Source organism: Apus apus, chromosome Z, assembly GCF_020740795.1.
Source record: "Apus apus isolate bApuApu2 chromosome Z, bApuApu2.pri.cur, whole genome shotgun sequence".
NCBI lineage: Eukaryota > Metazoa > Chordata > Aves > Apodiformes > Apodidae > Apus > Apus apus.
In genome coordinates this window covers 30330744-30346872 of record NC_067312.1, presented here as the reverse complement: position 1 = coordinate 30346872, position 16129 = coordinate 30330744, and the positions used below count along the sequence as shown (strand labels likewise).

The 16129-nt window shown below is 42.2% G+C and overlaps 1 protein-coding gene across 8 annotated transcripts in view; it reads right to left on the bottom strand.

Moving 5' to 3' along the window:
* KDM4C (lysine demethylase 4C) overlaps positions 1-7180 on the bottom strand; it is a 272401-nt gene extending 265221 nt beyond the window's left edge. For 7 of the 8 annotated variants that reach the window (XM_051642757.1, XM_051642760.1, XM_051642762.1 and 4 more), the window contains exon 1: positions 7106-7180. The gene's annotated coding sequence lies outside the window, so the exon portion shown is untranslated. Of the gene's footprint in view, positions 1-6673; positions 6758-7105 lie in introns of those variants that run through there. The other variant, XM_051642758.1, reaches the window with a different exon arrangement.
* Positions 7181-16129: the final 8949 nt, after the last annotated feature.

The following is a 16129-nucleotide window of genomic DNA, read 5'->3' as shown; positions in this document are numbered from 1 at the left end:
AGAGTTGAATTCCCAACTCAATGACATCATAGACAAGATAGCTCTGTTACTTTTGGTGGAAATAAACTGTCCGATCCATGTTCCTGTGCCATCTTTCTTTCTCAGTAAAAGACAACTTCTTCACTTACTGGGTAAAACAGCTCTTTGACAAGCACATTTGTAAGAACACTCCTCGAGCAGATTCTACTATATAACCCCTGCAGTTTAGGAGGCAGATCATATAGGCTATGTAGTACTTCATACACTTTTTATTTGATAATGCTATTCATGTTATGTTTTCTTAGTTATTTAATACCTTTCCAGATGCCAATGCAAACATGCATGACATTAGTAAATACAAAGTTATAGTAACAAGGTGTGGGAAAGTGCCAACACAAGGGCAGTATGCCTATTTAGGCAGCACATTACAAAATAGTAAGACAATATATATACAGGAATATCCAGTTATTTAAAATCTCTAATATCAACATAGTAATTAGCCATCTTCTCTCCCTCTTGCAAGACAGTACAGCATGTTGACAAGGCTGCCCATGACAATCTAGAAAAGCAGATGGCATCTGGAATGAATGAGAAGACATACTCCACCCAAATTAGCACACATTAGTACTTTGCATAACACTTAAAGAAAGCTTTTTACCTAATCAAACAAGCTCAAGCTATAAGCCTGATCCAATACACTGCAAAGCCTGCCTATAAAGCTCAAGTCTCTTAGAGACCAAGAAGCTTGTCTACACCTATGCAACATGTGTAGTTGAACAATGCAGAATTTGAGTAAGTGCAAGCATGTAAGTCGTCCAAAGTTGCCAGCTAAAGAGCCAATAGCTGGGTTAAAGAATCTCATTCTCTTTTTATAAAGAGAATAGCCATTATCAGATCCAGTCAAAAAACCCTCAAATCATCAGCCAGGAGTATATTAATGCTAATTTTGTCTTAATACTACAGAAGTGGAAATGTGAGACTAGGGAAGTTTAATCATCAACATCTATGTCAGTATGTGGCCTGAGAAACCTAATGAACCTAATTCAAAACGTCAAAGTAGGACACTAAAAAACCTCATATTCTAACAGCAAGACAAAATCTTAGTAATACGACCAGTATTTACATAATCCAAGATGCAAATGCACTTTAAGAATTCTGATGAGAGCGTTAAGTACTTTTTAAACTAATCCTGTAAGGCAAGGTATAAACTGCATAGCTTTCACAAACGTAACAAACTTGATACTTTGTTATCTACATTTCCGGGGGGGGAAGGGGGGAGGAGATCAGAAAAGACTACAATAAACTTCTGACTGGCTGCCAAAAGAAATAGAAAAGAGAGGAAGAAATAAAGTAATTACTTTCTGCATGCTTTGACATTAGTAACTAAGGCCAGATATGGGAAGAATTAATTACCAAATTAGCCACAACACACATTTTTCCTTCTTTTCTTGAAAATTTTTACTCACACCAACTACAGGACAACAAACATTTCAGGAAGAACTCATTCATCCTGAGAATTTTTTTTTCCAGTAACTAATAAGAAGAAAACTAAACTTGTCCAGAGAAAGGCACACACAAAAAGTCAAAGCATTTTGTTGAGACTGATCTGAAAGAAACACAAAAAAACCTATTTATAACAACAGATGTCAGACAAAGTTTTCTCTCTAAAAAGACAAGACAGTGTTCACATCACAAAGTACTAGCCACCATTCCTTACAAATTCAGTAAAATTTTTATTGACAAAACTCAAGGAAAATAACTGTTTTTTTCCACAAACCTCCTATTTGTAGAGTCTGTTTTGGGGAAAATAAATAAATAAATAGAATTTGTACAATCAGCTCTGCAAGAGCTGGAAAAGAAACAAGCAGTAGAAAAACAGGTCTTAATCTTTAATAGTCTAAACAGCTATTTTATTTACAACATAAGTAAAAACTCCATAAAGTAATCCAGTAATTTACTTTAATCACAGACACGGGTAGATTCACTTCTGCATTTTCCTATATAAATTTTTAAAAGCCTTTAGCCTAATTAGCCTTACCTATATTGCTTGCTAAAGCAAACTCATAGATGTAAGAATCTGCAATAGTGCACAGTTCGTAAGTAGCTACAGGATTGACTTGAAAACATAAAAGCATAGTTTCCATGTCAAACTATTACTGAGAATACAAAGAGTTAATTTTTAATGTAACTTGTTTTTTTACATTTATGTTTTAATTGTTCCTTTAATGACAGTAGATATCCATGGAAATTATGTCTGCCTAGTTCATGGGGCTTAGAAAAAGGAAAAGATCCTATTTATCAGGATTTCCGTATCTGATTTATGTATTATGATCATATTATCTGTTTAAATAAGTGTATGGGTCACAGTGTTTTGTATTTGTGATATGAGGCATCTACAAGACTAACCTCATGGGTAGGCATGTATTCATCAGACATACCGCAGTCATCAGGAAGAATGGATTAAGTTTAAAAATGTTAGGAGTAGTTAATATCTAATTGATTATATAAATTTAAGAAACCAGGAATTTCACAGACATTTCTCTCCCACACTAGACTCACAACATGCAAAAACATTATCCTTTGTCCTAGATGAGTTACTTCAAGATAAGAAAGTAAATATATATATATGCACATATATATATGCATTTTTCTCATTTTTATGTGCAACCCATGGTTAAAGTGCTTTTACTTTCTTTTTAATGAAAACACAGGCATGAAATCCATATTCCTAACCTTCAGCAACAGCAATAGCAAGTCAGACCTACCAAGTTTCCACAGGTACTAAAAGCAGATATCTAGAAAAAACTAAGTGTAGGGGTAGCTTAAAATAATACTTCTCCAGAATACCACCTCAGTCTTCAGCAATGTACAGATCAAAGAATCCTTAAACAAAGGATATTACTGAATTCTGTGGGCTTTGACAGCATTTTTTTTCCTCATAATTTTGAACCTTCATAGGCCTTTAATATCCAAAACATCTCAGGAAAAAGTATTCCACAATCAATAACATGCTAAGTGATATATCTTCTTTCATAACTTTTGACTATTTCACACTTAAGATTCATCCGATACCTCATGTGCACACTGGGAACAGTTACCTATCTGCTCATACTTACTTTCAGACCACACATGAATTACAGATCTCTATTATGGTCTCCACAGTCATCTCTTCTCTAAGCTGAAGACTCCCACAGAATACAACTTTTGCTTTACAGAAATGCCATTCCATGTTTTTGATTGTAATTGCAACCCATTTCTGGATCTTTACCAGTTCCAGTGCATTAGTTTTAGTCAGGAGAAAGGTGAACCAAAACTGTAAGCACTACTCAAGATTTATGCAGTGGTGTAATATTCTCAAATTTGGGTGTAGTTCCTCCGGGGACTAAAAATCAGTTTGGCCTGCATCTCAGTTTTTTAAAAGACAATGGAATATGAACAGTCCCAGGAAAACGAAACTTGGATTTATGACCAAAGGGGAAGTTACCACAGAATCCTAGGGGTTGGAAGGGACCTCGAGGGAACATCCAGTCCAACCCCCTGCCAGAGCAGGGTCACCCAGAGCACATCACAACAGGAATATGTCCAGGCGGGTTTTGAATGTGTCCAGAGAAGGAAACTCCGCAACCTCTCTGGGCAGCCTGTTCCAGTGCTCTGTCACTCTCTCTTCTGATGTTTACGTGGAACCTCCTATGTTCCAGTTCGCACCCACTGCCTCTTGTCCCATATACTAGACATCACTGAAAAAAGCCTGGCTCCATCCTCCTGAACCTTGTCCTTAACATATTTGTAAACACTGATGAGGTGGCCCTCAGTCTCCTCTTCTCCAAGCCAAAGAGACCCACCTCCCTCAGCCTTTCCTCATAGGGGAGATGTTCCACTGCCTTCATCATCTTTGTGGCTCTGTGCTGGACTCTTTCAAGCAGTTCCCTGTCCTTCTTGAACTGAGGGGCCCAGAACTGGACACAATATTCCAGATGTGGCCTCACCAAGGCAGAATAGAGGGGGAGGAGAACCTCCCTTGACCTACTAACCACACCCTTTCTAATGCACCCCAGGATGCCATTGGCCTTCTTAGCCACAAGGGTACATTGCTGGCTCATGGTCATCCTCCTGTCCACCAGGACCCCCAGGGCCCTTTCTCCTACACTGCTCTCCAGCAGTTCAGTCCCCAACCTGTACTGGTCCATGGGGTTGTTCTTCCCCAGATGCAAGACTCTACACTTGCCCTTGTTGAATTTCATCAAGTTTCTCCCTGCCCAACTCTCCAGCCTGTCTAGGTCTCGCTGAATGGCAGCACAGCCTCTGGTGTGTCAGCTGCTCTTTCCAGTTCAGTGTCATCAGCCAGCTTGCTGAAGGCACACTCTGTTCCCTCATCCAGGTCGTTGATGAAAATACTGAATAGTACCAGTCCCAGTACCGACCCCTGAGGGTCTCTACTAGTCACAGACCTCCAACTAGATTCTGTCCCATTGACCACTACTCTCTGACTTCTTCCTTGCAACCAGTTCATGATCCACCTCACTACCTGAGCATCAAGACCGCACTTCCTCAGTTTTATCTACAAGGATGCTGTGGGAGACAGTGTCAAATGCTTTACTGAAATAAAGATAAACCACATCTACCACCCTACCATCATCTATCCACCTAGTTGCTTCCTCATAGAAGGATACAAAGTTGGGTCAAACATGACTCCCCCTTGGTAAAACCATGCTGACTGCTCTTAATGACCCCCCCATCCTTGATGGGGCACTAGACATAGTGCCAAGAACAAGTTGTTCCATCACCCTTTTAGTGATGGAGGTGATGCTGACCGGTCTATAGTTACCCGGGTCCTCCTTCTTGCCGTTCTTTCTTGTAGACTGGAGTGACATTTGCTATCCTCCAGTCCTCAGGCACCTCTCCTGTTGCCCATGACTCATGAAAGATGATGGAGAGTGGCCTAGCAATGACCTCTGTCAGTTTCCTCAGCATCCGCAGGCGTGTTCCATCTGGACCCATCGATTTATGGATGTCCAGATTGCTTAACGGATCCCTAACCCAAACTACCAAAGCAAACTCCTCCTTCATCCTGACTTCTTCTGGGGATTGAGGGATCTGGGGCTCCTGGGGAGAGTCTGCAGTAGCAAAGACAGAGGCAAAGAAGGCATCAGTACCTCTGCTTTCTTTGTATCCTCTGTCTCTAGGGCACCCACCTCATTCAGCAGTGGGCCTATATTGCCTCTAGAGTTAGTTCTATCTGCAGTGTATTTGAAGAAGCCCTTTGTATTGTCTTTGATCTCACTTGCAAGGTTAAGTTCCAAGGAGGCCTTAGCTTTCCTAATTGCCTCCCTACATTCTCTGACAACAGTCCTATATTCCTCCCAAGTGGCCAGCCACTCCTTCCATGATCCATAGATTCTCTTTTTCCACTTGAGTTTGCCCAGCAGTTCCTTGTTTAACCATGGGGGTCTCCTTGCTCCCTTACTTGATTTCCTACCCATTGGGATGCTCTGATCCTGAGCCTGGGAGAAGTGGTCCTTGAATGTTGACCAACTATCTTGAGCCCCTTTACCATCTAGTACCCTGCCCCATGGGACTTCTCTTAATAATTGAGTGAGGAGGCCAAAGTTGGCCCTGCGGAAGTCCAGGGTTCTAATGCTGTTAGGTATTCTGTTCCTCCCACACAGGATCCTGAACTCCACCATCTCGTGATCACTGCAGCCAAGGCTGCCATTGACCGTCACTGCTTCAACCAGACCCTCCTTGTTGGTGAGCACAAGATCCAGCAGCGCTCCTCTCCTAGTTGGTTTGTCCACCATTTGTATCAAGAAGTTATCATCGACGCATTGGAGGAACCTCCCAGACTGTGAGCATCTGTCATTTGACTGCCAACCCAGCATTAAACCATGACAGTCATTTCCACATTCTTGGTTCATTGAGACTGTGGACAAAAAAATACACTTCAGAGTGACAAAAAAAATAGACTGCATTCAGCCACCAGTAAGTTTCCTTCTTGTGGAAAATGCTTCAGCTTAAAAACTTCAAGTTTAGCAGCTAGCAGCTAACTTCTGTTGCTGCTGTTGCTAATGTCCCAGAAAGAGTGCAAAGAATCTGCAGTTTAGTAATAAATGAACACCGTTTATGCCCTCAGCTGGTAGGAATCTTTAAAAAAAAGAGGCAGATACCTAGTATTTCTCCTAATAGAGCTAACCTAGAGGGAAAAAAAAAAAAAAAAAAAAAAATTTGGATACACTTTTCATTTCAGATCATCAGTAAAATCAACTTCAGAAGAGAGACTGCTCCTTAATAGAAGACGATTAATCTGGCATAAAGCCTTGGTCCCAGGACGGGCTCTGAAAGCATGGAGCACTGTAACCACAGACAGATGTGGAACCGCTGCTTAACTGAGGATTCTACTACAGGACAACTTTAACGTCTTCTTCAAACACTTAAAGACTGCTAACTTTCCGGAGCATTTTAACGACACGCAGAAACGAAAGTGCTATGTCACGGCTGCCGTACTTTGTAAGGAAGAGAGGCTGCTTGGAAAGCCCATGGAAATCTCACCAGCCCGCAGAAAGACAGGGAGAGGGGTAACGCTGCCTTCCGCTCTACCCCCGGGGAAATCGCCGGATCTCTCGGAGAGCTTCCCCCGCCTGCCCTGACCCAGAATCGCCGGCCACAAACGGGAACACGAGACGTGCTTTCCCCACACCTGCCGGTTTCATTTCCGCAACCCGGTCCCCGCCGCCATCCACGCACTGATCTCAAGGCCGAGCTCCGGACCCCGTCCCTCCCGACGGCGGCGGGGGTCCCGACCTCTCCGGCCCCCCAGCAGCGCGCTGCCCCGCGGCAGGGCAGCCCGGAGGCAGGGCAGCCACGCCCGGCCCCGCAGCGCTCCCCGCCTCCCGCACGGGCCGCGGCTCGGCGCTCCCGCTCCGCCCGACCCCGCCCGCCCCGGCCCCGCGCCACCGCGCCGCCTCAGCCCCGGCACCCCCGGGCCAGCCCCGGCCTTCCCCCGGTTCTCCCGCTTGCCCCCGGCCCAGGCGCACCCCGCACCCTCCCTCCCTCCCTCCCAACAGCTCCTCCTCCCCGCAAGCTCGCCGCCCGCCCCCCGGCCCGGCCCGGCTCGGAGCTCGCCGCACACCTGTCCCGGGCAGAGTTCCGCGGGCAGCCGCAGCCGCAGGAAGGCCGGAGGGGGGAGGCAGGGAGGGAGGGAGCGGCGGCAGCACCACCCCCGCCCCGCCCCGCCCCGCCCCGCCCCGCCCCGCCCCGCCCCGCCCCGCCCCGCCCCGCCCCGCCCCGCTCCCCGCGGGGTTTCCCGCCCCGCCCGGGACGCCCCCTCCCCGCGCTGACAGCGGCGGGTGCGCACGCGCGCGGCGCAAACACGCGCGGGGGGGCGCGGGAGAGCACGTGACGGAGCAGCTGCCCTCGTCACGTGCCGGGAGGGGGCGGGGCGGGGCGGGGCCGCGGGCGGTCACGTGGGAGCGCGCCCCGGGCGGTGGTCCCGGTGCCGGTGCCCGTGCCCGGCGGCCCGCGCTGCTCCCGGCGGGCGGGGTCGTTCCCAGCTCGTCATGTCGCCGTGCGGGGGCCCCGCCGTGCTCCAGGCCGTGCGGTTGCCTGCCCGGGCTCCGCAGCGCGGGGCGATCCCCGCTGCTCAGGTGGCTGCCGAAGTAAACCGGCGTTACGCCTCGATTTGTCTTTTCAAGCAGTGACCTCTGTTCGTCTCTCGTTCCTGGCCGCTGTGTTCCAGAACATCGTGCAAAATGATCAGGAGATAACTGAGGGACAAATCCTTTTCCTGTGTGCTTCTTCAAGCATACCTATTACCTTAAAAGAAGTCCTACTTTACGCTTGAATTTGAGTGACGAAGACGTTTTTCAGCACCAATTGAACCTGAAAATACAGGATATTTTTTTTAAAAGGAACATCTTTAATGCTGTGACCTGGCTGTGCCCAGCGACTTCCATTTTGTCTAGTGATTTGGACACAGGACGCTGTGTTCCATGGTAGTACTGCGCACAGGGCAGCTTCAGTCCCAAGAAAACTCACCCAAACCTCTATGGCACCATAATATCCAGCATCGCCTAAGATTAGTCTCCCTTATCTGCCCAAGAAAAGGAATTTTATTTCACTGAGAGTAAGTGGGAGAAACAGAGGCAGTTGCTTGCCGCTCTCCTCAAGCCTTTGGGGAGGACGAAGAGAATGTTTATTTAAAGCTTGCAGGAAAACGGTGCAGCTAAATGCAGTTTCTCGTTCCGTTTGTTCTTCTCATTGATTGAACTATGACTCTAGCACTGATTTTGAATATGGTCTCTAAGATTCACGCTGAGTAGTTGGAGAGCAAGTACCACGGGGCCTGCTCCAAGTCTGGAGTCAGCACCTGGTCTTCCTGGTTACAAGTCTCTCGTTCCGTGCCAGGAGTGTGTTACACTGTTGCCAAGGCACAAGCCCTTTGGTGCCACTGGCTGAGCCCTCCCAAGTGATGGGCTGGGGGTGCAAGTAAGAAGTTTGAGGGCATCAATGCTCGTCATGCTGCAGCTATGGAAAGCTCGGCCTTGACACCCTTCATGGAGCCAGTGGCTTGGCACCTTTCACTTGCTAGGTGGAAGGATGGACACTGACCTTCTTCAGAGTACTTATGCATCTGTGAAGGGTCAATAGATCACTATTTTAGCTTTATTAAACTAATCTGGCACAGTGCTTTCAGTACTCCCTGATCCCCTTTCTCTTTTTTCAGTGGGTTCATCTCAAAAAGTAAGCTTTTCTGCACTTCCTGTTTTCCACGCTTCGGGCTGTGCCTTTAGGTCAGGATTGGCCAGGGACAAAACCCTTGCTCACATGACCACAGGCACGAAGGAGAAAGAATGTAACCCACAAATTCCCTTACCTATTTTTTAAGTTGCTGATGCAGTACCTAGGCAGCACAAGCTTCCAACCAAAAAAAAAGAAAAAAAATTTATCTTTCAGTTCTGTGGTAATAATGTATCTTTTCTCTTTCACGCCCCTTCACAGAGGTCAGGAACCACTCCTGGCTGCAGAGTCGATGTCTGCTTAAGTGACTTAAGAGTTTGTCTTCCATGACACCTCTGGATCTCTGTTTCAATACTGTACCAGTCATAGTGAATGCTTTTGAATTTAATATAATCTGAATTTCCTATATTGCAGTTTATATGTTTGTCATATCCTATGACTATGTGCTTCCACAGAGTCTCTTAACTTTTCTGTGCCCTCTCACTAGGTAACGGTGGACAGCAGTAAGATCACCCAGAAGTGTTGTCCTTAACAAACCCAAATCCATCAGCCATGCCGTATATCTCATGTCCTCCAACCCCTGACAATCTAGTGGCCTTCCAGCGGACTCTACTTAAGCATAATAATGTCTTTCTTACACTGGGAAGCTGAAAACTGGACAGGGCATAGTGTTTCCACCAAGTTGGTGCAGAATATAATTTATTTATTTATTTTAATTTTAAAAGTAGGTTACTTCCACATTGTGTAGCAGTTATACTAAGAAGTCTTTTTCACAATTTTAAGGAAGCTGTTTGCCAAAAGTAGCACTAGCATCGCTGTCTAATACAAAGGGACTTTTGAGGAAGGAAGTAGCATTCCTCTGCAATACCGCGGGATACTCATGAGATGGCAGCAAACACCAGAAGGAAAGCGCTGCTGGGCCGCTGTAGAGACGCTGCTGGCAACGAGGCAGGTTTTGTCACTTTCCTGATACTGTTTGGCCTGCGCAGGTTGCTGCACTTTCTGTATTTTGCACTGAGTTATAAATCAGAGCGAGGGTGGTAACAATTCAAAAGTAATCCTGATTGAAAATTTCTGTAGCCTGCCTGTTTAAATAATAATATCCAATTTAGCAGTGTTACATAGCATATGTTGCATAGACTACAGAGAAAACTTTTTTTTTTTACCTTTGTATCTTCTGTCAATTGTACATCTTTGTCATCCTGTCTTCATCCTAAAAATGCTGATAGCAATATGCAAGCTTGAATCTCTTAGTGTTCTGGAAATTCATTCCCTTACAGAACTTTGTAGCTGTTAAACATTTCAGTGACATGAGGTTAAGCATATTTAAATGGGGAATGATGTACAGTAAAAACAGTAACAGTACAAGTAGAAAATTAGTTTATATAGATGTATAGTTGGAAGGGAGTATCCTTCTGTTAATGTTTTCATATCAAGATCAAAAGTATTTTGAGTGCTCAGACTCAGAGAGAAGTCATTGGCTTGATGCAGAAACTCCCAGAATATCTCTGCACCTGTTACAAAGGCCAGATGAGATAATCAAAAATACAGCTTCTAAGTTAAGAATTCGCATTAAGTATTTATTTTTATTGTATTTATTCTTGAAATTTTATATTAAAAATTTGTGAGACCTTATCGTATTTAATAACTATAACTTTTGTTTAAAAGCTTACCTATCCAGACACTGTTCCTTTCAATCAGTAGCTTTTTTTTCTCAAAAATTGCTAGTGTATAATTCAGAAACTGTGCCATATTGGTTGAAGGATGCCCATGGGTTCTGCAGTGCAATAGTTCTGGAACAGTGCATTGCAAGGCTCCTCAAGAGTCCAGTCTCAGGGGCCTACGTTCTGGTCTCCCAGCCAGTTCAGGTTAGTTTCAGAGCAGTCCAAGTCTCTTTAGTGTCTAAGAACAAATGTTAAATAACATTGCCTTATTTGGTAGCATTAGATTTTTCGTTTATCCTGCGCTTGTCTGTTTTATGAAAAATGTAATGCTTATTTCCACTAGTACTGGACAGATGGTCAAGAATCTTGATTGAACTGTTGAATGAAAGGGATGAAAAAGTAACAGTGCATAATTGGGTCAACTTGCCTCCCCTCCCCTCTGTGACAGCAAAGTTGTGTTCCTTCCAGTACAGTTAGTTGTCTGACCTATTTTTAATAGTGTTCTGGGTCAAAGTTCTCACAACATCTGCCCATTTTCTCTGCAGCACCCATGTGAATTCACTGAGCTTTGAGAGCTTTTTATGCATAACTATCCCAGGATAATGACAAGGTGAAGATGCATACTCAAACAAGGACAGAAAAGGCAGAATTTTTTATTTTCTTCAGTGTAAATAAATAAAATAATTCATATATGTAACTTTACCCTAAAAAGGAAGCAAATACCTCCTGTAATTAAAGAGCTCACCTAGCTACTTTATACATAGTATGAATTTGATTCATTGATGCCTGTATCCATTGAAATATAGGAAAGGAAAGTTTTTTAATTTATAAATTAGGCAGAGTCGAGACATCCTGATTAGTTAAAAAGCTGTATTTTAGATAAATTAAAATCTTTTTATTGGAAAAGTGAGAAAGGTGTCTGGAGCACTTAACTGAGAACAGCCAGAAGTAAATAACTATTTTAGTGCATTAAACTGCCCCTAGAAGATAAAGTTCCACCCTGGTTGTTTTGTTGTCATTAGATTGTCTTTTATTTAAGGAAGCAATAGGTGGCAGTCTTTATCTTTTTTATTTTTATTTTTTTTCTTGTCCGCAAGCAGTTAGCATCTCTATTCTTCCACTTAAGGAGTGACTGATCTGCTTAGACTGAAACAGAAAGCCAGTAAAGCTTGGCTCTGTCAGTAATCTAACTGCTTGCACGTAAAACATAAATTTAACCTCCACCCAGACTCTGACAAAGGTGAGCCCGCAAACAAGTGACGTTTAAACATCACTGTCCTTTTTTGCAGTTGGCTGATTTGCAGGCTGAAGTGAGAAGAATTAATTAGATTGCTTGATAAAGCCCTCATCCACAGATGCATTCTCTGCTTTTTAACAGAGCAGGGGGAGGTATTTTTCACTTTTGGCTTGAAGAGTGTTTCTCTGCCCAGGAAAAATAGCACATGAGGTGGGTGAAAACACTAGACATTAACTGGGCAAGTAGTGACTGCATATCATGAAAGAGCTTGAAGTCTAAAATAGACTGTGTGATTGCTCTAAGTTATTTGAAACCATGAAGATAAATTGATTTAGGTGAACCACTGTATTTTTTCCAAAGGTGGTGCAGAAACTAATGGTTTGGCAGCTTTCTCCAGTCAAAAGAAGGCATCTATAGGCCTGATGCAGGAAACAGTCATCAAACTTGGCTTTTTCAAGTTGAGGAAGCCCCAAAGTGTGATGGACCTGGACTCTGCCACAAGTTGATTAACAAGAAAAGTTAGCCTGAAGAAAAGTTTAGTGCTCCCATGATTGCAAAACCTACATTTTTTATTGTAGCATCTTTGATAGTACAGGAAGTAGCTGAAATGACTTCACCTTCAGTTCACTGCATGGAACAAGTACAGAGGAAAAAAACATAATCAAGTGTATACAGTCAAAAGCACTGTCTCAGAATACTATTTTCTAGAATTTCCTCCGGGTTTTAAATCATTGAGAAACTGGAAATTAAATGCAACTTGTACTAACCAGGAGTCGCCAAACTTCTAATTGCTCATTTAAATTCTAAATTGTAGTATCTTATAGGGAGACATAAAAGGTAAGCATTTGTAGGAGAAACAAATACAAAGCTAGGAATCTTATTTTGAAATCTTGTTTCAAACATAACATAATTTGTCTTAAATAGTAAAACTTTTCACTAAGTTCAGCTTACATACGCAGGATCCCTTAGTAAACACGTTGTGATTTATAAGCAGTCAGAATGAGCATTAAATAGATAAATCTTCTCACAGTTGATGTTTTAAAGCCTGATCATTTTGACACTTACTGTAATATAACTAAATTCTGAAATAACAATACTCCATTTTTTGATTACTTTGTTTTTAATTTAGAAGTCTACACAACTCTTTACAGGATTTTAAAATTTATTTTAATGAAATTGAAAGCACTGATGCCATCAAAGCTCTGAGAAGCAAAATGGATTCAGAACCCTTGAAGATCTTGCAATGTATCAACCAAGCTACTCTTGAAGATTAGTATGTTTCTGCCACACACATGTGATTTCATACAGACTTTGTTGTTCCTAGACTCAGCTATCCATCCCATTAACAGTGCTATGATAATACCTACAACATCAGAGTATGTGAAGAAGTCCAAAAATATTCTTACCGACTTCACCTGACATTTTTTTTAATGTTGTTTTTTCTATGTGTAAACCAATGAAGAATAGCACTTGCTGGACTGTGATCAAACAAGGATTAAACTAGTAACGTTTCTGACATGAAGAATATTAATCTCATGTTAGTACATTTTGAGTTCATTAAAGATGCACAAAGTGACTTTGTGAAATGGAAAAGGTTAAAATCAGTCATGGAGGAAATACTAGATACAGGCTGACGTGTGCTCTACAAGTTATGAAGGGAAACACATCCAATAGAAGGGGACATAGTGAATACTGATTTCCAAATAGGATATGAAGACTCCTGAATTTATTTTTTTCTTGTCTTTCTAATAACATCTAAAAATTGAGCTTCTTATGTTGATTGCTTTTCATTATTCTTTTTTTATATACCCACATTACTCTTCTTTCCCATGTGAACTCCTAATCATGATAAGGTATTATGAACCCTCCTGTGCCAATTTAGTACTGCAATAGGACAGGTTTCTCTAAGGACAGTAAATTGGGATGGGGGGTGGAGCATGGGGTTTTCCTGTTGCTGTTTTTCCACCCCACTGTGCAATGGTGGGAGTACATATACTAACCTGCTCAATGTTGACATAGCATATATTAAAATATGTTTCTAAAGAGCAAGTTCTTGATTATTATTTTTTCTGCCTTGTCTTATAAGACATAATAGGACTTTCAAATGTCAGCCCAGAGTAACAATGACATTTTAAGAGACAATAGTCCAAGGTATTTAACTTGAATAACATCAGTGATGGCTCCAATCCAGAAGTTACCCAAGGAAAGATAAGAAAGGGTCAGAAGTTCCACAAAAATATAAGTATTTAGTCAGCTTAATTCTCTTCCATTTCTACCTTTTCTCTCAAATGTGCAATATGCCAATTTAGCTCTAAATTCCCATTTGCTGCCTAGTGTGGTGTATTCAAAGCAGAATACAGGTCCCTCTATCATGGATATAAATAAAAGCCCTGGCAAAATGCTGGATTACTTCTGGAATTACCCTTTGAGAAGAGATTCTAAGACCACAAAGTTTTAAGCACATGCTCATGCAGCACCCATGTGACATCACTGAGCTTTGTTAAGTTTTATGTACATAAAATACCATCTCAGAACAATGACAAGGTGAAGACAAATATTCAAACAAGAACAAAGAGTAGTGTGAATTTATTTATTTATTTATTTTTCCTGACAAGCCCATTTTATGGGGGTTTGCACAGCTGGCATAACTTCTGTTTTTTTTAACCAGATCAGAATCTTAGGACAGTATAGAATTAATTATAGGACCAGAATCTCAAATTAGAACTTCAGTTAAAATGAGTAAGCCGGCTGGCTATGCAGATTTTTGAAAACATACACTGCTCAGATACTACTACTGTGCTCAGATCTTTTCTTTCCGTTTTAAAAGGAGCAAATCCATTACTTGATCTCATATTGTTAAAAGCAGTGCTCTTTTCCAACTGAGCCACATCTAACATGCCTTTTATTCTTTTTTTCCTTCTGTGACCCCAGTGATTTCCCTGTGTTACCAACTACAGATGGGTGAAATGTTTTGGGTCATGCAATGTTGTCCTGTTAATTCTTTTGTGAGCTGTGGCGCCAGCTAATCCCCGTTTTCCAGTTTCTGGTGTATTCTGTGCAACCACTTTCTTTTGGGTTAATCATTGTGCCGGAAATAAGGAATGGCTCTTAACAGCTAAAAGCGAAAGGCAGTGAGCCAAATTGTCCTTCCACAGATGTATTAATTGGCTTCATTTATATTAAAACAGAATAACAACAAGGAATCATTTACCCACGGTTTTACACAGTGATAAATCCTTTACAAATACTGGAAATAAAGCTAAATCAGACAGCTACAGCATGTACAAGAAGAGTGCGTGCTCCAAAAAGATGATCTAATGTACTTGACTAGGATACTTTAGAAGCAAGAAAAAGGGGAAGGAAACAGTGAGCCATGGGCAAGGAAACAATGTTAGTAAGGATGACAGATATGAGAAGTGGTATATGGTACAGCAGTAAACATCCTAAAGTATTCTTTTGGCCCATGGCTAACAGTGTGAAAAGTATTAACCTGGGGGAAGAAGATGGGGAGGGAACTGTGTGCTTAAATTAATCGTAGCACTGGTGCAGTAACCCAGTTAGAATAAAACAGTAAGGTTACTAAAACACACATGCAAGTCCTGATGCTGGGCTGCACCCAAATATTGTGCTTTCCAAAATGTAGCTTGATAATGAAGCATGACATTCTATGCATTTCAAAGGCATAGCTAAACAGAAGATGAGCTTTTTTACTGTGTACAGTGTCGTCTTTTGCTGTCTGCTTCTGAGCACAGAGGGCAGTAGATGATACTTGTTTTGAATACAAGGTATTTCTCCTGAAGCTGCTTAGGTCAATCCAGCAGCTTGCTCCTGTTCATACTGTTTATATGAGATTGCATTTCTTTCACACACACCCTGACACACACACACAACCCCACGCACTTGCTCCTGTCACCTTACATCAGCTCTGGAGCTTCCTAGACACCCCATCTAAGCAGTCTCAGCTTATTAATCAAGTGATTTAAGGAACAGAAAAAATAAATAAATCTGATCAGTTAGGAGGCTGAATCAGTAGATAGAAAAGGCCTTTCAGTGCACATAGGTGTCACAAAAGCACTAAGCAGCCGGTGTGAACAGAAGAGTATGTGCAATCTCTCATTTTCAGTATTGATCAGTTCAGGCCAACACTGGTTAAGCGGTTCTCATTGTCCACTGGTTCTTAGTTGCATCCTTTTATTAGTACAGCTCTTCATTTGTATGTCTCTTAAACTCCTTTTCCACTGTTTGAAAATAAATTTTAAAATAACACTTTTCTGATTAATTTATCTTCAAATTCAAGGAGTTAAGCTGCCTCAACAATATAGGAGATACTGTTTAAGAAGTCTGAATAATGAAAAGAGCCTTATACCCTACAAATACAACAGAATAAAAGGAAGATGAGTCCTGTCATGCTGGTGGGCTGTGCTTCTCTGCTTTCTAGTTGAAAAGGCATTCTGGAAATTCCTACATTCTTCAGTACTGCTAACAGTATCTGGCTGTCAATAGAAATACCTTTTTT